This window comes from Palaemon carinicauda, chromosome 40, assembly GCF_036898095.1.
Source record: "Palaemon carinicauda isolate YSFRI2023 chromosome 40, ASM3689809v2, whole genome shotgun sequence".
In the NCBI taxonomy this organism is placed as follows: Eukaryota; Metazoa; Arthropoda; class Malacostraca; order Decapoda; family Palaemonidae; genus Palaemon; species Palaemon carinicauda.
This window is the reverse complement of record NC_090764.1, coordinates 28,483,807-28,509,037: the sequence shown is the minus strand read 5'-3', so window position 1 is coordinate 28,509,037 and position 25,231 is coordinate 28,483,807. Positions and strand designations below refer to the sequence as shown.

General features: G+C 39.5%; 2 long non-coding RNA genes across 6 annotated transcripts in view; one reads left to right on the top strand and one right to left on the bottom strand.

Annotated features, from left to right (window-relative positions):
- Positions 1–15,009, top strand: part of LOC137631606 (uncharacterized) — a 41,988-nt gene extending 26,979 nt beyond the window's left edge. The window contains exons 3-4 of the long non-coding RNA XR_011041925.1: positions 2,686–2,814; positions 14,704–15,009. This is a non-coding gene — a long non-coding RNA (uncharacterized lncRNA). The remainder of the gene's footprint in view (positions 1–2,685; positions 2,815–14,703) is intronic.
- Positions 15,010–15,478: 469 nt separating this feature from the next.
- The window catches only part of LOC137631605 (uncharacterized), a 62,766-nt gene continuing 53,013 nt past the window's right edge, over positions 15,479–25,231 (bottom strand). For 3 of the 5 annotated variants that reach the window (XR_011041922.1, XR_011041920.1, XR_011041921.1), the window contains exon 4: positions 15,497–16,081. This is a non-coding gene — a long non-coding RNA (uncharacterized lncRNA). Of the gene's footprint in view, positions 16,082–25,231 lie in introns of all 5 variants that reach the window. The other 2 variants (XR_011041923.1, XR_011041924.1) reach the window with 2 other exon arrangements.

The window sequence follows — 25,231 nt, the reverse complement described above, 5'->3', positions numbered from 1 at the left end:
CCCACAATAGCTGGGCTTACACACAATTAATTTTTTAGTATATTGTTTAAATATGTGAGGCATTCAATTTCAGAATTTTTGCCAGATCAAGATATTAGTATTGTATGTATAAATGGAAAAACTACCTTACCTCTTGAAGGATTAGGCATCTTATCTTAAGGTGATGTTTTGAATTTTTATAGGTTTTGTTAAGATACAGCATGTCTTACTTACCAGACATTTTTTTTTTTTTTTTTTTTTAATATAGTAAAATTTGCTCGCTATTGATGTCATATTTGGCTCCCCATTTTAATTTGTGCTTTGTTAATAAGCTGTGTAGTCTCCAAGGATTTTTCTGTAAAGGTTAGAACAATGAATCCAATAACATATGAAAATACCATAGAAATATTGTCTCCTCTGGTTTAGTGCCAGTGTTTCAATGTGCAAAATATGGGCTCTGTATGTTTGTTACTTTTCATATAGTTTGTTTATTCCCTTATTTCCTTTCCTCACTTTGCTATTTTTACCTGTTGAAGCCCTTTTCCAACTAGGGTTGTAGCTTAGCTAGTAATGATAATAATAATTATAATAATAATGATAATGATGATGATGGAGTAACATGTTCACTGTAAGACATCTGGTTGTTATTTTGTGGATTTAGTCCCACATGGATCTTTTCTTCATTCTTATTAATTATTGTACTTTGTCCTGAAATATCTTTAAAAAAATAAGCTGGGGTCGAAACTCATGTAATTTTTCCTGAAGTCTTGAGTTATCTTTATTCAATTTTATGTAAAAGCGTTTATATATTGTTCTCTTTGATGTTTGAAGTTTATCAATTTAAATACTTCAGTACCCTTTTCTATGTTTTCATTTGAATGTTGCTACTTACCATGCACAGAACTGGAATTCCTAACTAACGTTTGAAGCTCAAAAATTTAACAGAGTCGAGTAACTATATAGACTTCAGGTTTTCAATTTTGTATGCAGCCAAAGCCTGATGAATGAGTAAAAAAAATGGTGCTAAGATTCTTGCCTTAGGTTTTTGCATTTCAGACTTCATTGCTGTTCATTCCTGCCATCAGTTTGCCCGCCGGGCATTGCCCGGATGTGTGGAGGTAGCATAAGACTCCCGATAATGAAACCTATTTCTAAGTAATAATATTTTAATCAATACTACTTTTTCAATCTGTGATTTTTTTTAAACTGTTTATCACATTTTACAAGATAGCATTAATAATTAGGTTAAGAAAAGATTCTGGGGAGGAATGGCATTCGTCTGCTTAGTGCAAATGATCAGTAATAGTTATCTAAGTGAATATTAGTACAGTAAAAGCTTTAAGTAAGTTTTGCTTTGTCTTCAACCTGGGAACTTGACATGTAGGTACATATGTGATACAGGGTACGTTTGGGTATTGATATTATTGTATATCGGACATTTTTGCTATTTTCCAAGACTGGTTTACATAGGCTGCTAGAAACTTTCCTTCAATAGTTTATATCCTAAATTCAGAATCTTACAATATTGCTTTAGAAAAAATGTAAATACAGCAGGCTTCTTTCACAACAGCATTTTTGATTCTGATATTAAGTTTGAACTTGATATTTCTGATGAAAGCAGTGCAAATTGTTATTGGAGCATCTGTTATAGAACATTGAAAATACTGTTAATTGATTAGGCTAGTCCAGCTAATTGCAGTTTCTCTTACTTTTTTTGTAATCTTGTTCTATAACCCAAACCAGAAGTATTTTGTACATTTTATTAATCTAATGTACTAAGGACCATTCTTAGATGCTTTGTAATCTGTTCTTGTGCATATGATTGGTAAAATAATTCCCCAATTGACTTACTCTAGGTTTGCAGTTGCTGTGTGTAGATGGCTGAAGATAGTTTATTGCAACAGTATTCCAATTATTTGGTTTGAAAAATCCTCTTAAATAAGGCCTTTGGCAGGAAATACAGTGCTGATGTTAATCTTCACAAAAGTTAAAAATGAAATAATTTACAGAGTTGATACTCCTCATATTATTATTTCATGGACCAATTTCATTATTCTGTAACCAGTTGTTTTTGGCAGTACCATAAGGCACATATTTTTCATTTAATTAATGAAATCAATAGCAAATTTACACTCAAATACTACTTTAATCACAAGCTGAATTCTGCTGAAAAAATATTGAATATAGTGTTTGTATAACAAATATCTATTTAAGTGTTTTCAATATAGGTCTAGATTACATTTTTGTTTGGAAATTTCCTGCCACCAGATCCTTAAAAAAAATAAATCATATATCAATCCTCAGTAATCTTAGAGGCGTATTGAAATATCTTATACTAGAGATTACTTTCATATATTAGTGTTACATGCAATGTCTTATTTTTTCATTCATATGAATATAAGAACACATTTTCCTAAACTTCAATGCAGAATTTACATCATGAGAGTACAGTTTGGATCTTAAATATCAAGGTAGGCATGTCAAACAAACTCAGGGTTACAGGAAAGGGGAGTTGTGAAAATACTGTTAATACAAAGCCTCATTACTATAGATAATCCAGGATTATAGGTAATTTTAGATAGTTTGCAAAGCGTGTTTGGCTATTGAAGCATTGGTACTGCTACTTCTAAATATTTCTAAATTTTACTTGTGACACAGTTATATGTTTTATCTTGGATATATATTAAAGGCTATTACCTTTTCAAGGAAACTGGCAGTAAATGGCTGGGTATACAGTACATTTCTTATGCTGATGGCAACTTATATCAGAGCCTACAGAAGATATATTTTATTGCTCTTTGCCAAATTATGAATGCAGTGAGTATGGAATAGCAAGTAAGTAAATGTCTATTTCTTAATTTCTATACTTGTGCCGGCCTAGTAAAGATAAAATGTCATTAGCTTCACAACCAATTGCAGTTCTTTTGATGATGGTGCAGATTTAGTTTGTTTTTATCTGGTCCATTAAGGAATATCAGAAATATAAGTACTGTAGGTTATTGGACTTTGAAATGTATATTACACCCAGGTTACACAAGATATTTGGAAAATGGCATAAAAGTTATATTGAATTTCTATTTCAAAAGTGGTACAGGCTTGTAAGTTTTTTTTTTTTTTTTTTTTTTTTTTTACCATAGGAAAAGTGAATGCCGTCAGAATATCGGTTTAAAATGGGTAATTTTGTGCAATTAATCACAGTAATGATTATTTAGGTGGGTGTGTGTACACTAAACTTTTTTTTTTTTCTTTTTTTTATCCATGTTTGATGTAAATTGCAAAGTACTGTAATTCCTTAAACTGACTCTTACAATATATAAATTTACATTTTGCAGATCCTTGTCAAGATTTAAAGTTTTAATCCTGTGGTTAATATCAGTGTAGAGGTCATCAATTATTCCTAAAAAAAGAAAAAGAAAATCAGTTTTTGGTATTCGGTGCAACTTCACATGTAGAGTAACTTTAGCATTCAATCATAATGTTTTATTTTTTCAAAGTAAGGACATGTCTTTTACTCTTCTTGATACAGTAGTGTATTTACATAATTAAAATGAAGATTGCATTTCATGTACGAAGGTAAGCATGTTAAACAAACTTGGTAAGTTGTAAAGGTGGTTCAGAATAGTTACTAGTCTTCCTCATTATAATGGCTAATTTTGAATTTTTAGCATATTTTTCTATACTTGAAGTATTTAAATGGATATGAACGATAGAAATTTTATATGCTGTACTTAATCATCAGTGCCACTTATAAATACTTTTTTTACATCATTGCCACGTATAGATAATTTTGACATTAAATTTTGTGTCTGGTGTAATGATTTATTTTTAAATATTTAACTTAGCCGGTGAATATATAATAGCTGCTGCTCCAGCGGCTCGACAGAAAAACACACAAAAACTCGCGAGCGATCGCTATGAAGGTTGCGAGTGTGCCCACCAGCGCCAACTATCGGCCAGATACCGCATATGCATGTAAACAAGCCTCAATTCTTCTCTGTCGGTCTGAACGACAAGACGTACCATTACTCGCTGTATAACCTGGAGTTTTTCAACAGACTTGGTGAAGTACTTCATTTTGGTTTGAGCTTTCGCAGTGCAGGTGTTTTATCCTCAACTTAAACTCTTGAACTCTTTTTTGGACAGATTTAATTGTTGATGACTTTGGATTGTTTTTTGGACTTTCTTTGACTTTTTCAAAATGGCTGACCCTTCTCAAATTCCTAGATTTCGTAAGTGTAATGCTAGGGATTGCAATAGGCGTCTTCCAAAGGCCTCTCTCGACCCACATACTGTGTGTTCTAATTGTCGGGGTAAAACCTGTCAATTAGGAGATCGGTGTGAGGAGTGCGTGGGCCTTTCGGAATTCGATTGGCTCGAATATGACAAGTATTCTCGTAAGGTAGAGAGAGATAGGGTGAGGAGAAGTTCCTCTAGATCGGTAGATTTTTCCTTTCCCCATGCCCCTGAACCTAATCCTTCCCCTGTAGTAGTTGTGCCTGAACCCTCTACTAGCACTCAGGAACCATCAATGCGGGACATGTTACGTGCCATTCATGCTTTGGGCGAAAGAGTTGAGTCGTTAGCTACAGATCGTAATCAACTCATGGCTGACGTTAAAAAGCTAAAGTGTCAGAGTGCCACAGCGGAAAATCGTGGGAAAGTGATTAGTGCGCAAAGTGTTTTCAGTGTTGCGACCGAGGGTTCGTCTGTTCGTGCCTGTCGTTCGCCTAGTCCGGGACCTCTAGCAAGCTCCCAAGCCCAGGGGAGAAGTAATGTCGTACGACTTATGGGTTCGAGAGGCCTTGATCAGCGAACAGACGTTCCCTCTATGGTAACAGGCGTGTCTCATCAAGACCGCCCCTACCATAAGACGAGAGAGACCATTTTCTCCTCGTCATCCGAAGGCTTTTCGCATAAGAAACCGTGGAGCAAGGTTTCAAGGCCCTTGAAGCGAAAGTCGGTCCCTTCAGGACAGGTCCAGCGTCCTGGTTGTAGCCATTGGGACAGCTCTGACCCTTTGCAGTCATCGGAAGACTGCTCGCCGCCTAAGCAGAAACGTTACACAGGCTCCGAGAGTCTTGGTGTAGGCAAGGTTTTGCAGTCTCAGACGTTACCCTCGTCTTTTACCGCACCCATTCCCGTTGATCCTAAATGGGTTGTACTGCAAGACATGCAGATCAAGCTCGCCTCCCTTATGGAAGACTATTCTGCTGAAAAGGTTCACGATGATCCTCGCCGCTTAGCTAATCGAGATCCTGGCCTTCAGCCGCCAAAACGAGCCTTTGCTCGTCCTGTTGACGTTGGCGTTACTAAGTCACGTCAGTCACGCTTTGTAGAGCCTCACTCGATGCAGTCCCGTGTTGACTTTCAGCCGCATATGGACGTTCAGCCGCTTCCTAATGCTCTTGTTGACGTTCAGGACGTTCGCCAACCAGTGGAGTTGACTTGTTTTGACGCTGAGCATCAAACACCGCAGTCAAGAGTTGTTTTGACTGCCCAGTCTAGGCAGTCAAGGCAGTCTCGAGTTGATGTCGAGTGTCCTCCCGCTCCTGTTGTTGTTGACAGTCAGGCTGTTAAGCAGTTACATGACGTAGCGTCCTGGACTGCTACTGATGCACCAGTACGTGTGGACTCTGCGTGTCAAGCATTGCCAACCCCTTTGCGTGTTACTCAGCAGTTGTCGGACGAAGATCCTTCAGATGAGGACGTTTCTGACCCTCATCATGATGATCATCCTTCAGATGTAGACGAACCTAGGACGGTTCCTCCTTCGATGGACTTTAAGAAAGTCATGTTAATTTTCAAGGAGCTTTTTCCCGATCACTTTGTTACCGTTGCTCCTCGTTCGCCACCGTCTGAGTTTGCTCTAGGCTTACCTGCTAACATGCCAGCCTTTACTAAGCTAGTGCTTTCTCGCTCTTCCAAGAGGGCTTTACGACTTTTAGGCGACTGGTTGGATACCAGGAGGAGTTTGGGGAAGACGGCCTTTGCCTTCCCTCCTTCAAAGCTCTCGTCTAGATCGAGCGTCTGGTATGCCACGGGAGAAGTTCTCGGCTTGGGAGTCCCTGCCTCTGCCTCTCCCCGCCGCCTAGCCATGAGACGCTCGAAGATTAGTTGGTCCTCCTCGGACCTTGACCATCTGCTTAAAGGCGTATACAGGGCCTTTGAAGTATTCAACTTCCTTGACTGGTCATTAGGAGCTTTAAGTAGGAAAATCTCGTCTGCTGACAGAGATGTTTCCTTACTTATCATGTCATGTATGGATAAAGCCATCCGCGATGGTTCCAATGAGCTTGCCTCCACTTTTACGTCGGGAGTCTTAAAGAAGCGAGATTCCCTTTGCTCTTTTCTTTCGCCAGGAGTTACTCCCTGTCAGAGATCAGAACTGCTCTTTGCTCCCTTATCAACGTCCTTGTTTCCGCAACAATTAGTTAAGGATATAGCTTCTTCGCTTGTGCAGAAGGACACCCATGACTTGATGGCGTCCTCTGCTCGCAAAGGGACTCCTTCTACATCCTTTGCTGTAAGACCCAGGATCGAGACTCCGGCATCCAGATTTATCCCGCCCTTTCGTGGCAGAGCTCCCAGCAGGGGAAGCGCTCGTGCCGAGGGAAAAAGAGGTAAGAGGAGAGGAGCCAAGTCCTCACGTGGCAGAGTCTGACTGCCCACAGCCTCAGACAGCGGTAGGAGCCAGATTGAAGAGCTTCTGGCAGGCCTGGGAGAAGAGGGGCGCAGACCAAGAGTCTGTCCGGTTGCTCAGAGAGGGGTACAAAATTCCGTTTGTACGCAAACCACCTCTAGTGACAACTCCCATAGACCTCTCTCCCAGGTACCGAGAGGAGTCAAAGAGACAAGTCCTAAACCAAGAAGTGTGTCTGTTGCTAGAGAAGGGAGCGGTGGTGAAAGTCTCGGACCTTCAATCACCGGGGTTTTACAACCGTCTCTTCCTAGTCCCAAAGAAGACAGGAGGTTGGAGACCGGTGCTAGACGTCAGTGCGCTCAACGTTTTTGTTACGAAAACAAAGTTCACTATGGAGACCACGAAGTCCGTCTTAGCAGCGGTCAGAAAGGGAGACTGGATGGTCTCTCTCGACCTACAAGATGCGTACTTCCACATTCCTATACACCCAGATTCCCAACCGTTTCTGAGGTTTGTTTTCAGGAATGTGGTATACCAGTTTCGGGCCCTGTACTTTGGCCTCAGTCCTGCTCCTCTCGTGTTTACGAGGCTCATGAGGAATGTGGCAAAATTCCTCCATTTATCGGGAATCCGAGCCTCCCTGTACTTGGACGACTGGCTTCTCAGGGCATCGTCCAGTCATCGCTGTCTGCAGGATCTTCATTGGACGTTGGATCTGACCAAGGAATTGGGACTTTTGGTCAACCTAGAAAAGTCCCAGCTGATCCCATCCCAAACTATTCTATATTTAGGGATGGAGATTCGCAGTACAGTTTTTCGGGCTTTTCCGTCTGCCACCCGAATAGAGCAAGCCCTGCTCAAAGTCCAACTAATGCTGAAGAGAGAACGGTGCTCAGTCAGGAATTGGATGAGTCTCGTAGGAACTCTATCATCCCTGGAGCAGTTTGTCTCGCTAGGAAGACTACACCTTCGGCCTCTCCAGTTCCATCTAGCCTTTCACTGGAACAAGGACAAGACGTTAGAGACGGTATCAATCCCGGTCTCCGAACCAGTAAAGGCATGCCTGAAATGGTGGAACAACAATATCAGTCTGAGAGAGGGACTATCCCTAGCAGTTCAGAACCCAAACCACGTGTTGTTCTCAGACGCGTCGGATTTGGGTTGGGGTGCGACCCTGCACGGTCGGGAATGCTCAGGTCTGTGGACCTCAAGTCAGAAGAGCATGCACATCAACGGCAAGGAGCTATTGGCAGTCCACTTGGCCTTGATGAAATTCGAAAGTCTCCTTCGAAACAAAGTGGTAGAGGTCAACTCCGACAATACCACAGCTTTGGCGTACATCTCCAAGCAAGGAGGCACACACTCCCTCACGCTGTACGAGATCGCAAGGGACCTGCTCATTTGGTCAAGAAATCGAGGCATCTCCCTGTTAACGAGATTTATCCAGGGCGACTTGAACGTCTTGGCAGACTGTCTCAGTCGGAGGGGTCAGGTGATTCCCACGGAATGGACCCTCCACAAGGACGTGTGCAAGAGTCTGGGCGACTTGGGGTCAACCCACCATAGACCTCTTTGCCACCTCGATGACCAAGAGACTTCAAATCTATTGCTCTCCAGTCCCAGATCCAGAAGCAATACACATAGACGCATTTCTACTAGATTGGTCTCATCTCGACTTATATGCATTCCCACCATTCAAGATTGTCAACAAGGTACTGCAGAAGTTCGCCTCTCACGAAGGGACAAGGTTGACGTTGGTTGCTCCCCTCTGGCCCGCGAGAGAGTGGTTCACCGAGGTACTTCGATGGCTGGTAGACTTTCCAAGAAGTCTTCCTCTAAGGGTAGATCTATTACGTCAGCCCCACGTAAAGAATGTTCATCAAAGCCTCCCCGCTCTTCGTCTGACTACCTTCAGACTATCGAGAGACTCTCAAGAGCTGGAGGCTTTTCGAAGGAGGCAGCCAGTGCGATTGCAAGAGCGAGGAGAGCTTCTACCATTAGAGTATACCAGTCGAAGTGGGAAGTCTTTCGAGACTGGTGCAAGTCAGCATCTGTGTCCTCGTCCAGTACCTCTGTAGCCCAAATCGCAGATTTTCTTTTACATCTGAGAAATGTTCGCTCCCCCTCAGCTCCAACGATTAAGGGCTACAGGAGCATGTTGGCTTCGGTCTTTCGTCATAGAGGCTTAGATCTTTCCAACAATAAAGATCTCCAAGATCTCCTTAGGTCTTTCGAGACCTCTAAGGAACGTCGTTTGGCAACTCCTGGATGGAACTTAGACGTGGTCCTAAGGTTCCTCATGTCAGACAGGTTTGAGCCATTACATTCAGCCTCCCTGAAGGATCTCACCCTCAAGACACTTTTCCTAGTGTGCTTGGCTTCGGCTAAAAGGGTCAGTGAACTTCATGCCTTCAGTAAGAACATCTGCTTTTCTACAGAAAAAGCCACTTGTTCACTTCATTTTGGTTTCCTGGCCAAAAATGAACTGCCTTCTCGTCCTTGGCCTAAATCTTTTGATATTCCTTGCTTATCAGAGATCGTAGGCAACGAACTGGAAAGTGTTATGTCCTGTTAGAGCTCTTAAGTTCTACTTAGCCCGTACTAAGTCCTTACAAGGTAGATCTGAGGCATTATGGTGCTCAGTTAAGAAACCATCATTGCCTATGTCAAAGAATGCTTTGTCATATTTTATCAGATTTTTAATACGAGAGGCTCATTCTCACTTGAATGAGAAAGACCGATGTTTGCTTAAGGTTAAGACGCACGAAGTAAGAGCTATAGCAACCTCCGTGGCCTTCAAGCAAAATAGATCTCTGCAAAGTATTATGGACGCGACCTATTGGAGAAGCAAGTCGGTATTCGCGTCATTTTACTTAAAAGATGTCCAGACTCTTTACGAGGACTGCTACACACTGGGTCCATTCGTTGCAGCGAGTGCAGTAGTGGGTGAGGGTTCTACCACTACATTACCCTAATTCCAATATCCTTTTTAATCTGTCTCTTGAAATGTTTTTAATCTTGTTTTTTGGGTTGTACGGAAGGCTAAGAAGCCTTTCGCATCCTGGTTGATTTGGCGGGTGGTCAAAGTCATTTCTTGAGAGCGCCCAGATTAGGGGTTTGATGAGGTCCTGTTGTATGGGTTGCAGCCCTTGATACTTCAGCTCCTGGGAGTCTTTAAGCATCCTAAGAGGATCGCTGGGCTTCGTGAGGAAGACAGACTAACAAGGCAGAGTAATCGTCTAAGTCAACTTCCTTACCAGGTACCTATATATTTGGGTTTTGTTATGTTATAACTGTCAAAAACTCTAAGCATATACGCTGTAAACTTAATTAACTCTGGTCTCTACCCACCACCATGGGTGTGAATCAGCTATTATATATTCACCGGCTAAGTTAAATGTTTAAAAATGATATTTTAATTATAAAATAAATTTTTGAATATACTTACCCGGTGAATATATAAATTAAAGGCCCTCCCTTCCTCCCCAATAGAGACGCAGCGGGACGAGAAGAATTGAGGCTTGTTTACATGCATATGCGGTATCTGGCCGATAGTTGGCGCTGGTGGGCACACCCGCAACCTTCATAGCGATCGCTCGCGAGTTTTTGTGTGTTTTTCTGTCGAGCCGCTGGAGCAGCAGCTATTATATATTCACCGGGTAAGTATATTCAAAAATTTATTTTATAATTAAAATATCATTTTTATGCATAATTTTACATTCTTGGTGTTTGTCCTGTGTATTTAGTACGTTACTATGGATGCCTTTCACCATTTAGTATAAATACTGTATCATAAAGTAGATAGTGCAGTGTTATACAGGTCATTATATCTTGTTGCTCGAGTACTGGATCGATTGCTTGGTTGCATCATTGGTGTTCAAGAGGTCTTGATCTGTACAGGTCGGTCCCAGATCATAATCACAAAGAATGTATTGCATTGTTTGCACTGGATAGCCAGACTGGGACTCGCTAGTGGATGAGAGTCCCCATTTTGATCCCAGTCTTACCCACCCTGGTTCTTGAACTATTTAATGTTACCCAGTCTTTTCTTGAGAGGGTTGTTCCACTTTGGACCCACTTGGGAGCTGTTCATTTGGGCTCTGAATGGCAGCATTTGGTGGGTAGTGGTCCCGTTCTCTCCACTTTTCGAGTCTATGGTAAGCTGACTGCTCAGGATCTAAACTATCAATAGCCATACAAGCTCTTTCTGGACTTCAGTCTTTTTGTCGAGACCCTATAACCGAAGATGGGTGGCTTTCGTCTAACTTTCTTTACTGCTTCTGTGTCTTGGCATGATGTCTCTGCATATACTGTATGTGGTGGTGTAATTCCTACCAATCTATAGTGTGTGGGAAGTGGTGCTGTTTCAAGGTTCTGGTTATTATTCTACATGTATTGTTAAGCTCAGGATCTTTTGTGAGCATGGCAATAATTAGCAGCAGAATACTGTAGCATAGTACTAGAGCTTTTGTAGTTAGTGTCTTTGGATCTGTTTGCCTAGTAAATTGTTTCTCATAGCAAATTTCAACTTTTGGTTGCTTACATGTTCTGCAAAAGACAGAGTTGGGTTTAAAGTGACTATCAGGGATACAGAAGTCACGATGCTCAACTCTCATTATTCCAGATGTTTTTCTTTTTGCCTGCGTCTTTCCAGGAATGGCATTAAATGAGTTACGTTTGTAGTACTTGGTGAGATGTTCAAGAGCAGTCGATAGTCTCTTTTCGATAGCTTCAAATGTGATCGCTTGTGTGGCGATACACAAGTTGTCTGCATGAGATTTTGTTCATTTGTATGGATGTTAAAAATATTGAAACAAGAACAGACAATTTTTCTGTGTGTTATCTGCTCTTCTTGCCATCCATTTCAACAAAGAAGCGTCAGTTTGTGAGCAATGATTATATGATCTTCACAATCTTTGTGCAATGAACAACTTTGGTCAGCTTTAGGAGTATTCTGTGATTTACTGTATCATGCAGCAGTCGGATCCACAAAAATTGCGCTAGTAATTTGTCTGGCCTCAAAATCATCCTCTATATATTGAGTGAGGTTCAATATTTGACAACAACATGATCACTCTGGCTGGAATCCAGCCTGGTCTGGTGATAGTTTTAGTTCTACTGTAGGGCACATGCAGGCCATTATTATTTATTCATATATTTTGTTGAGAATCCATAGGAGGGAGATGGAACAGTAGCTTTTTCTGCTCTCTGGATCTTTTCCAGGTTTTAGCAGGGCCATAACTCTTGCTCTTCTCCATATCTTTGAGATATTTAAACTTGTACATTTGTTAGAGAGAAAGTATCCATGATTTGGTTCTAGTCCAGAAGTGTTGTATTATTTCTGTTGTGATCCTGTCAGGTCCAGCTGCTTTTCTAGGTTTTAGGCATTTCAAGGCTTTTCTGGAGTTCAATGGTGAACAGATCAAATTGTTCATCACTTTCTCGCATGATGTGGTCAATTTCATAATTCATTTTCTTTAGGTATCCTTGTTCTTTATTAGGTGGTTTTCCATTGAGTAGTAATTAGTTTGCTACTTCATCTAGTGTCATGGTGGCCACACTTGTTCGAGTGTTCTATTCAAGTGTTCATTTTCTTCATAGTAGTTCATGTCTTCTTGCTATTATGGGTCCTGTCTATATTGCATATAAGTTCTTGCCATCATTCAAGACTTCCATTTGCAACGGAAGCTGTTATGGTCTCACATAGAGGTTGATAGTATTTTCAGCGAATGGATCTGTATTAATTGCTTGTACAGCATATACTCCACATATAGGTCTTTACTTAGATCTGTTACGCAAGGTAAGAGGGTCTTTTTGCATCCTCTTGAGATATGTTTACTGGAAACCTCCCACATAAGCTTTTAAAAGTCTCCTTAATTCTCTGCTCTTGCTTCAATGGTTGAGATCCTGGAATAGAGCTCTGCTGTAAAGTCTTCCCATTTTTCATTTCTAAAATTAGATCTGGGGCTGATTTTGAGTCAAGAGGCCTGATAACTAGTTTCATATCCACATTGATTGGTCTATATTGTGATTTTGGGATAGAATCATTAGAGTTAGTGTAGAGGAAGAGAGGACACAAATGCCAGTTCAGGGTTATATCCTCTTCTCCATCTAGCATTCATAAAGGATGGCTTATCTTTTGCATTGTCATGATGTTGTTCATAGCCCATTCCCCAACACCCTCAACATCTATTATTTTGGGTATAGCCCCATATGGTGTTATGACTTGAAATCACTATTGCTTAATTGAATTTATAGCATCCATTCAATTTAAACCTTCAATTTCACTTTCTGATTAAATTAGGTGCAAAGTTATTGAAAGCAAGATATGTATTACAATGCTAGTAATCTAGGATATTTTACTACTTGCTACCTTCATCATAGCTGCTGATTTTAAACTATTGCAGAAGTTCAACTTGTGCGATCTTTACCTAGAATTGTTATTTATTTAATGATCTGTAGCCTTGCAGCAAATGTTTGTTGAATTATCTTAGGGGAAAGTAAATTTCATATGCTTTTGGGTAGTATTTTCAACATCGTTCTAAATGTAACTTGGGTGTTGATTCATTATGATAAACCACTTGCATTTCGGTATTGACATTTTTTTTCCTCAATTTTCAATACCCCTGCAGAGTTGAGCCATGTATTCACCTACTGTATATATTAAGGATCTAGCATTCATTCAGTTCATACCTGTAGCTGCTTTATATCCTCCTGCATTACCTCCATTTCTGCTTCCAATACCTTCTAAACTTTACTTTCTAGTATAGTTGCAGGGTTTTTCACCAAGTTGGCCTAGGGTGCTGAATGGTTTCGCATTCCTCAGCCTTGTGCTATTTAGACCAAATTCATAATTCCAGTTTAATCTAATCCTTGGTGGAGTTTACATCGAGGTCTGGCGAGAGCATTCTCTACAGACCATGTTCTATATTATAGAGTTATGTTTGTAACTTATGGAAGAGGGTAGGCAAATCAAAGTCAGGGTACTATAAAGTGTTTTATTTTAAAATTACTATGGAAGTCATCCCTCATTATGGTACCTAGTTTGGGATTACAAGAAATATTAGTTTGTATACTTTGAGGTTTTAAAAAATTATCAAAATACTTTCTCCTAAAAAATGCTTTCAACATTTTAAGTTTGTCTTGTACATTTTAGCGTCGTTACTTGCAGTTTTTATTTTTAAAAGGAAACTGGTTATAAATGGTCGAGGCAGGTATTGCTGAAATTCATTTGTCTATAGTGTGGTAAGTATGGAATGGTAAATGTTTTGTATTTTATGCTTATGAATTTGTGGAGGACGAGATAAATTAGGTAATCACCAAAGTTGGAAAAATTTGAACAAGTAATTTTATGAAAATGATATAATGAAGTTTTTAAAACAATTTTTGAATAAGCCCAAATACTAGTTTATGAAACATATTATGCACTATAGGTCTTACTTAAAGGACTTTGCAGCATTCTATCTATACATCTCAATTTTTCCTACCTTTCTGACTCTTGGTGTGTCCAGGCTCTTGTTTTCCTTTTTACAACAGCTGCATGGTTTTTTCTCCCTTGTTTCACATTGATGCTGAATGGAATTTTAAAACCTCCTGCTATTTTTGTTTGACTATATTAGTCAAAGTTGTGGGGAAGTGTTCAAACCACCACACACAAGATAACATTATGAAAACGTAACATTATGAAAACGTGCCAAATAGATTGCTGCAAAATTATTTAAAATTAATATTTTGCTCTTTAAAATGATTAAGGGTCCTTTCAAAAGTGATGAAATCCAAGGACCATTGCATAATTGCCCAATAGTATATAGGATGCTTTTTTTTTTTTTTGATCACCCAGAACCACTGTCTAAAAATAATAATTGTAATAAAGCACCTAGATTAATATAAAATGTATGGTCCATGTTAGAAGAAGCCTTCAACTTCATATGGTATAGTGATAATATTTATAGGGTGTTAGAAATTAAGAAAATTTAGCCATTTTTTTTTATATTTTCATACTTTGTTTTATTCTTATTTGTACACTTTAATTCTAAACAGTATCTATTGAATTAAGTGTGCTGTTATTGTGATAATTCTTGCAGGAAGGAGTCATCAAAACACCGGGAGAGTTTAAGCTTCTTGAAATAATTGCTGCTGAAAAGATCCTGGCATGTAAGGGTATTTGGACATAGGCTGGAAGGCTTCTGTATTGTGATGAAAAAGTTGCTGGAAGGGCAGTCAGGTGATGAATGCAGCTACGCTCGAAAGACTTCCACCACCATGTGATAAACTGCTATTGCTGGTCTCTGTCAACACCATAAATGATAAATACTGCTGCTAGGTCTCCGTCAACTGATGAATGGTGCTGGAAGGTTGCCATCATGTGAAGAATGCTGCTGGGAGGCCTCAGGCATGTGATGAATGGTGATGGAAGGCCTCATGATGATGACTGCTGCTGCTGGGAGGCCTCATGATGAATGCTGCTGCTGGGAGGCTACATGATGAATGCTGCTGCTGGGAGGCCTCATGATGAATGTTGCTGCTGCTGGGAGGCCTCATGATGAATGCTACTAGAAGGCCTCAGTTACGTGATGAATACTGCTGGTGCTGGAAAGCCTCGGTCAAATGACGAATGGTGCTGGAAGGCCTCAATCAAATGACGAACCCATTGTCATGAGATGAATACTCTTCTGCTGGAAGGTCTCCATCATGTGATAAATGCTGCTGCTGCTGCTGGGAGACCTCAGTCACGTGATGAATGCTGCTGCTGCAAGGCCTCATGATGGATGCTACTGGAAGGCCTCCAAAACTAATGCTGCAGGTGCTGGGAGACCTCAGTCACGTGTTGAATGCTGCTGCTGCTGCTGCAAGGCCTCATGATGGATGCTACTGGAAGGCCTCCATCATGTAATAAATGCTGCAGGTGCTGGGGGGCCTCAGTCCTGTGATGCTGGTTGCGGTTGAAAGACCTTTGTTGTCTGCTGATGCTGGAAATGTCCCATCATGAGATGGCTGCTGATGATTAGAGTCCTCTGATCGTAGAAGTAATTATGTTTTGGCTTCAGCTACTGGAAGTCCTCCATTTGACAACTACTGTTATATAAAAGGTTCTGCTATTCAAATGATTAATGCTATCAAGAACTCCATTCCTGGTGAATATTGTTAGAATGGTTCATCCATTAAACTACTAGGCTGCTGTTAAAGTCTGTAAGGGGCCTGTGACGATAACCACTGGAATAAATTTCTGTGAAGTAATTGCTGTAGGACCCTGTCAAGAGCTTGTGACAGAAACTGTTGAAGGGTTCTATCAGGTAGAGACTGTAGTTGAAAGGACCTGTCTCTCATCTCCAACCTGTGGTCTTTGGCGACTGCAGCGTGGAAAGATGGTGTTATTATATTCTTCTGGACGTTGACTTTCCCTTCACACGTTGACTTTCCCTTCACAGCATAATTGATTTCCATGATCCTTTTCACCATTGGCTGGAACAATGAAATAGTTTTTGTTAATAAAACTATGTAAATTAGTTTTCAGAATAATAAAATTTTTAAGTTTAATTTCTATTCTCAATATTCAACTACCTTAAAATTTTAAAAAGGAAAACATACCATAGTTATTTTCAGTATTATTTGCAAGTAGAGAGAACACTACTAGGAAATATTACATACTCTTTATTAAAGTAATTTTCTTACACTGCATACAATAGGTACAAAGGGAATCTTTATATCCAAATTATACTGCACATTCTAATAGGAATAATTTTCCCTCATGGGGGGGTATAACTGCAGGAAAATACACGGGGGGGGGGGTGTAACTGCGGGAAAAGATAGTGTCAAAGCCTTGACAAGTACAAACAGTTATTACAGGGCGTGGATCCAGGGTTTTACAGGGCGTGGATCCAGGGTTTTACAGGCTAAGTTCACCATACAACCAAACACTATTGGAAGAGCATCTCCAGAATTACATTGCAAATAAAACATTCATAATATATCTTTAAAACCAAAAGGTTAACCCTCACTTTATAAACCCCTCACTTTATAAACCCTTTATCTTTCCCTCAGATGTGAAGTAAAATGACTTTAATCTATGAAAAAATTCTTGCCATCATTTTGAGGCAAAATATACGTGTTATCCACCCAATTGGTCAAATTCTTTCAAGATATTTCCTAGACCTCTCACAATGCAATGAAATGGTATGACATTGTGACAAAAGTTTAAGTAGTAGTGTGCGTCTTGGCCATAAATACAGGGACAATTGTTAGGTCTTTGAGATGTCTATCATGGCCTGGAACATTAGTGGAGACACTAAAATTGTAGTCAGATAGTACCTCACTTCTAATTAAGACTGGGTCGATACCCAGAAACTCAAACATGTAAGCTTAGACCACCTGTATTTATGGGTAATACTGACAACTATCTTGACCAGATTCCTAGGTTTTCAGTCTGATCCCTAATAACTTATTATGGACATATAACTTCAACTTTAGAGATAATAAAAAGGTCACTACTTTGGGAACAATGGCTCTGGATAGATGAATTCTCCTTAAAGACCTTCAACCGCAAGCAAATGAAACTTGGCTCTAGAATACAGTTACTTTACTTTCCTTAAGTGCCAATAACATTTGCATCCTTGAATGTATCTCTTGATAAGATTTCACCCAATCTCAAAATGTTGAACTAAAAGCAATGGCGTAAATTATTCGTTGGGGGCATTGATTTGAACAATGAACCACAGGATGTAATTTGATTTGTTTTGTATCTAGTACAGTTTGGCAAAGCTACACCACATTAAAAATCTACCAAATTGAACTGAAGACGATTTGGGTCTTAAACTACAACTAGAGGCCTGAGAACTTTTGGTGGGATAGACTGCTGAAAGCTACTCAAGGCCGGGTAAAAGTCATTCCAGCCATGACCGAGAGGTGCTTCTCTCAGCGAAGACGACGACGAATTCTACGATTTGCGCCAAAGAGGCTTTGACTGGAGAAATACGCCTTCTAAGGTACTAACCGCAGATGGCTTACATAGTACTAAATGCAGACAGCTTACTTTCTCTGGAAGACTATTCCAGAGGACCATAACAGTTATTCAGAAATCTCTAGCACCAACCTTGTGAAAAATCTTTCACTTGGAAGAGAAGCTGGACAATTTCCAACTGAAGTGCAAGTAACTTCACAGATTGGTGGTACCTCAGAAGGTGCGGTCTCTCGACTAGAAATGGTAACATATCTGGATACTCCTTGGCATGATTTCATCTGGGAGCAATCAGGGTCATGGGCCTGATGTGATCAATATTCGATTGATCAGTCTGAGAATCAGGTTTAATGGAAGAAAAGTGTGGGCATCTAGGGGATCCCATGGGCGTTGTAAGGCATCCTCAAACACTTGTCATGGGTCCAAAAGCAAAACAAAACACTGGTAGCTTCCCATTTAGCTATTTAATGAAGAGGTCATTTCCAGGTGACTAACATAGGGCAAAAAGCCTTCCAGCTGGGTAAGGATGTAGGGACCACTACAACCACAACCTGGTCCTGGTGAATGAGAATGTCTGCTACTACATTCCTCTTGCCTGGCTGACAACCCTACGGCATTGGTGCACCACCACACATTCATCTGCTTTTTCAACTTACAAATGGATGCAAAACCATGCCCCCTAGCTTGTTGAAGTGGGGGTACTACAGTCAGGGGGTCACTCATCAATAATAGAGTGCCTTCTAAAATGTTCTTGGAACGCTTGTCAGAACTAGAAATGCTGCTTGTATTTCTAATAAGTTGATGGGCAGAGGCTTTTCCTCCACTGACCACACCTCAGACATCCAAGAACAGTTGCACTTCCGAAGGTGGGGGAGTCAAGGGAATTTCACAGGCTAAGTTTTCCTCTTCCAGCCACCAGGAAGATTGGCCCATGCCTCCAGCCTTACTGGGCCAGTCTCGTGTGGGGGATCCCTAGAGGTTGACCAGTGATCCTTCATGCACCACTGAAAAATCTTTGGTAGAGGCACCTATGTGAGAAAAGTCTGAGAAAAGGTGACGACAGCAAACTGGGAGGTTGAGATACCTCTCTGATCTTGCTGATGCAATAGTCTGAAAGGTGCTCTTGTTGCTGTCCTGTCCAATCCATATACGGGTACAACATCCTTGTTGGGTATGAGGTTAGATTGATGAATGAAAACTTGGAAGATCCACTAGAAGCATGAAGTCACCATTTCTGATGATTCTTAGTACATATTGTACAGTTTCCATCCTGACCTTTGCTTGTTGAACCAATTGGATCAGGAGAGTCTCCAATGACCAGACTCCAGCCCCCAATTAACTTCTCCACTAGGAAGGTTCTACTGTAAAAGCTATGGGGCCAGTTTCGAATTAAATGTATTCTTCTCCGAAACCCCTTCCACCTCTGCCAGAAAAGAACAAGGCTTTCAGCAATATAATAGTATTGTTCATGAACACTTACATCTGCAAAAGGGGGGGGGGGAGTTTCCCAGAAAAGGTAGCAAGTACCTATACCAAAGGACATTCACTGCCTCATGCTATGCCCAGTTGCACAATGGCAGGACAGTCATCCCCCTACTCATGGGCAGCAATAGAAGGGGTTAGGATGATATCAGCATCCCATTCTACCACCCTCTTCCTCCCACCCTGACCAGGTAAAAGGCCCTGAAAAGTCTGTGCATACACAAAATCCCATAAGGGGCCCGCTCGGTATGCCAATATATGGGGGTATAGGACGAAAAACACCAAATCTTGAAAAAATTCAGTGAGCTTTATATGGCAACGGAGAATGCAAATACAGAATATTTGTCAAAATTCCTCTTACTTTCATAGTTAAAGGGTAAAAGTAACTCGATCCAAAAACATTGATCCCTACAAGAAAATGCAGTATTTCTTCTATTATGATAAATTTTCATAGTTATTACATTTAATATAAAAGAAATTGTGAGCAATAGCATCTGAATAGATTCCATTAATCACAAGAATTAGTGATACATGGTAATTACATACTTTGGCCTTCAGTCCTAGCACCAACCTCAGAGAGAACACGTTTCTAGATCTGCTTCTCTTTGTTTTGGCAAGAATTTTATCATGCCAAAGACGAAAAGATAATTTCAACATCTCACTAACATAAGGAAGAAGAAAATTTACTCTTATTAGAGTTCAGAAGTGGGTAATATCGGCGATGTTAGGAGTTATTGAAAAAAAGGATGAAAGAGCGACTGTCTCACTGAAAGAAGTAAGATATTGAGCAAAGGGATCTTAATTTAGGATTAAATTATGATAAATAACATTGTTTTGGTTTATTGATATAAAAAAAATTCATGATCATGATTTATAAATATTGTCTGTAAAAATACAAAGAAAATCTTTGAACGACCGTATCTCAAAACTATACAGTTACTTATTGACCTTCAAATTCTATCTTCTCCCCTAGTTCTAAAGATATAGCAATGAAATTTTGTATATGGCTCAGAAAGACAAAACAATAAAATAGATCCCTTTTTCCCAATTTTTGTTTTATATTTTTCCTAGTTTTTCCCGATTAAGGGGGCCGGCTGTCAAATGCCGTTTATCAAGGACAGGATTATGACATTCATACCACTAAAGGTGACTTAGGGCATCTTTAAACTGCAGAGGATTTTTGCCCCTGATCTTTGGTTTTGCGACGCCAGGGCGAATTATCATTGAAAATGAGCGTTTTTCAAATTCTATCTTCTTCCTTGATAATTAATATTAACACCTGGGATTACTACCCTATATACTGTACATGATGTAGACCTTCAATAAAAATAGTTTTTTTCCTAAAAGTAATTATTTTGCTAGATATGAATTTTTTCACCATGGAAAAAACCATACAAATCTGGGAAAAAATTAAGTAATAAAAAAAAATGGAAAAAAGGCTTTAATTTTTTTGTTTTATAATGTCTTTTCAAAGTTATATACCAAATTTCAATGCTATATCTTTAAAACTAAGGGAGAAGATCGAATTTGAAGATCAATAAGTAGTTTTGAAAAACAGGCATTGTTGTTTGTATTTTTTTTGCAAGACAATATTAATAAATCCTGATTATTATGAATTTTATGTTCTTTTCAGGGTATTATTAAACAAAAAAAAAATTATTTATAATTTAATCACAAACGAAGATCCTTTAGCTCAATATCTTGCTTCTTTTGGCTCTTGTCCACTCTACTCTCTTTGCACTATCAATATTACCCTCTTCTGAATTCTTGATAGAGCAAATTTTCTTTTTCCTTATGTTAGCAAGATATTGAAATGGTTTTTTCCTCTTTGAAATGATAAAATTCTTGCCGAAAACGAGAAAAACAAACAAAAATGAGAATGTCAGAGGTCAAACTCAGACATGTACTATCTATGAGGTTTGTGGTAAGAATGAAGGGCGAAGTTTGAAATTTTCTATGTAATATATCGTCATGTGACTCGTGGAAGCTATGCAGATGCCATTGTTCACAATATTTTACATTAAAATGTAATAATTATCAAAATTCAAAATAGCAGGAAGAAATAATGCATTTTCTTGTAGGAATAATGTTTTTGGTTTATTGAGTTACATTTACTAATTACCCTACAACTATATAAGCAATAGGAATTTTGACAAAAATATCTCTTAGGGAATAATGTTTTTCGTTTATTGAGTTACTTTTACATTATGCCCTGTAACTATGTAAGCAACAGGAACTTTGACTAAAATATTCTGTATACACATTCTCTATTGCCATATGAAGCTCAGTGAATTTTTTCAGGATTGTGTGTTTTTCTTCCTATACTCCCCCTATATTGGCATTAAGGCTGGGTCCCTTAATAGGGTTTATTTTTTACCATTATGAAAAAATCCATATCTAAAGAAAAAAAATAATGTCTGGGGGGAAAAACAAAACATTGGCTGACATCAAGTCTATATAGGGTAGTAATCCCAGGTCTTAATATTAAGTATCAAGGGAGGAGATAGAATTTGAACAACACTAATTTTCAGGATAAATCGCTCTGGGGTCGCAAAACTGAAGGTCGGAGGCAAAAACACACTGCAGTTTGGAGATGTCTCAAGTCACCTTAAGAGGCATAAATGTCAAAGTCCTGTCCTTAAAAAATGGTATTAGCCGGCTGGCCTCCCAAGTGGAAAGGGTTACAGGCAGCCCTAATCGGGGTCTTGAGAAAGTCAGTGGTCTTCATAACTCCGATCCCAGAAGCATGGCCACATCTTTAGATATGGCTTTAGATACCTTCAAACATCCATAGCCCATTAAAGAGACTGCGTGATAGATTAGGGAGTTCTGCAAAGCAGTTCTCCACCTCTTGCATGTAACTCCTTGGAAAAAGAGACGTGACCACCCACATCTTTGTTTTGGTATATCAGAGCTACATCTAGACAGACTATTCTTTTAACAGTTGGGAAACCAAGTCATCCCTCCTCTTCAAAACAATTAGCCCAATGGTTTGCAGACTGGTGTGCCAGGAAGGTCACTGACTTACCACCAGACAGCACAAAATTGAAGTCTTCTTAACTGCTGTCTTGGGTAATCACCACTGAGGTCACAAACTGATGGCACTGTGATCACCGACAAATCACTGCAAGATCTAAGGAACGATCATTGCCACTACGTAAGTTAGGGCTTCCAGCACATATTGAAGCCTGCTAACCTTCTCTCTCTACAAGCCCTGGAAAACTTCCAATGTACAGTAGATCCAAGTCATCCCTGCTCCCGAAGCATACTCCCCGGGACCAAGTTAGGGGCGTTACCAGAAGACTGTAACGGCAAACTCAACAATGAGCGCAAAGAACTAAAGTCTCTCTGACGCTATCAGGGGAGTTATCAATAGCAACATCAAAGAAGATTTGGCCCTCCTGCTCTTCAAAGAATACACCCACATTAATGGGTGGCTAAGATGTACACCCTGTGAAAAGGAATAATTGCAACAAATGCTTTCCCCAATCAGAGTGAGTGGATCTATCACCAGTTTAAACATACTGATTTAGTACCCTACTTCATTTCATTATTAACACGAAGCCAAAATCAACTATTCAGATTAAAAGGTATGAGAAAAAATTGGGGAGTCTTGGGTAGGACACAACGCTACGACCTCCACATTGCAGCCAAAGACAAAATTGAAGAGGTTTGAAAGGAGGGTGGGAGGGGTAACCTCGCCCTGGCTTATCACCTGTCGTTAACCACCTCGTTAATTTCAATAGCTGGCCCAGCAATGCTAACGACATACTATTTTAAAGGACGAACAGTATGCATATGCATAAAAATAAGTAAAATATGATAGCTAAGTTGCTTTAAATAGGTGGAAAACATATAAAAGGGACACTACACAAAAAAGAAAATGGAGTGGATAAAGAAAGATGGAATAGTGCAGGCATTATTTTGAATATCTTTGGAATTAAAACAAATAGAAAGACCAGGAGGATGTTTGCATAATAAAGGGACCATTAGTGAACTAACACGTGAAGAGATTAACAGGGCCCTTAGATATGATAAGTAACTTAGGTAAAACCTGTTATGGATGAGTTTACCAGAATATACATAAACTTAATTAAAAGAAGAGATAGGAGCAGAAAAATAGGACAAATTAGTTTTTCATAAATGGTTTATAAAAGTAAAGGGATGTACTGAAGTGGGGGAATTAAAATAGGAGAATTGAAGTATCAAAATTGTCATATTGGTCTTGCTGTAGAAAAAAGGTTTACAAAAGTTGAGGGATGCACTGAAGGGAGGAAGTTGAAATAGAAGAACTGAAATATCAAGATAACTGTCAGTTTGGTATTACTGTAGAAAAGGGGCATAAGAAAATGCTTAATTGAAAAGTCTACATATTTCCAAATTTGGTTTTTATGGCAGAAAAATCAACAAAAGCTGTCATAATAATGAGACAATTATAGGAAAAGTACCATAGAGAAACTAGTATTTAAGAAAATCACAGGTTCATGGATTTGCCAAATACTGATACAAAGAATTAATTGGGGATTATTAAGGTCAAGGTTGTGTGTACAGCAATGTGTATAATATAGAAATCCACTTCTGATGGCATTTGTGTACTATGAAAAAGCCTTTCATAGTATGCACAGGCCAATTTTGGGGAGAGCCCTCGTTATTATGGAGTTCCTCTTAAAAATTTTAATTTGATTAAGTCTGTTCAAGAGCATAGCAAGTGCAAAGTTAATGTTGGTAGAGTTATCAGAAATTTCCAGTGAACAGTGTAGTACTTGTACTTCAAGGGAATGTGTTGTCACCTATGTTGTTGATCCTCTTCATGGATTTTGTAATGCATAGAACATTTGGATGAGATCATGGTGAAGGGTAGATGGAGATGGTTTAGGCATGCCCTTCGCACTCCCCAAGAGCGATTACTCTTGGCCCCATAAGGCACTAGAAAGATTGGAAGACTCAGGCCTATAAAGCATGAAGTAGGAGATGATGAATGGAGAAGTATTGATGATGATGATGTTTCTTCACCATTAATACAGTTTAGAATTAATGCAATTACAGGCGTGAGGAATGTCAAGTGTCTTCATTTTAGCAATTAACCCATGCTGCTCATCACAGAAATTAAGGAAGCTATAAAGGACTAAAAGAAATGGGTCCTTTGGAGCAGTTCCAAATTGATTTAAAATTTTCTGGTCCTAGTCTGATTGGAGGTGCACGAGTATTTTATTTGCATCATTTGTATTCTCTACGATAATGTACAGGAGTGTGTTATGTCATTTACCTCTACCACTGAAAAAAGGTAACCTTAAATTAAATCTTTGAAGAAGTATGTTAATTGTAAAGGATGGGAAAACAAAAACATTAGGTTAATGGTGACTGGAAAGAAAGCTAAGGAAAAATTACAATTAATATGACAAAGGGGTTGTTGCAGGGAAGGGGGGGGGGGTTGCTGTAGTGTACTAAATGTAACAAATTGTCACAAGAGTTGCTTTGGATGAGAAAACTTTTATATAGAAATATATTTCAGATGCCTGAATTGTTGAAAAGTAAATGAAGGAAGATACAGGTGTTGAAATCCCTGTTGTGATAGATGGGCAGGTCTTAGGAGTAGTAATGCCTTTCTATTACTTTTGAAAGAAACTGGACTGTGAACCCCAAGGAGAATGTCAGAACACTGGTGAATTATGTCCCGTGCAGAAAAATCAAGGGCACTGACAAGAAAAGCAGATAAGTTTGGATGAGGAGTGACCTTGCCATGTCAAAATTCATGGCAGGAGTACAGGGATAAGATTACATTATGAACTAGGAATTGATGATATCTGTAGGGTTGAGATGGTTTGTACCTGCGATGAGAAACAATGATGAAAAGATTGTCTGGAAAGCTGTAGATATGAACGTGGAAAGGTTAAATACAGTACATGTTAGAATGAGACATTTTTTTTTTTTTTTAAACAAAAAGATAAATTCGGAGATAATTTGCATTTTTCCTAACCATACAAACCTTAGCTATTTACATGGGGTATTACTTTCGGCGTAGACGAAATGGCGAGCCGTTAGATTTTTAACGAGGGTTAACTACCTTCTCGCTAGCTAGCGAGGGCTAGCTAGCTACCCCTCCCCCCTCACACACCGGTGAACTGATTCACTTCGCTTAGAGGTAGGACTTGCCTTGGGGGACAGGGCTGGTGGGC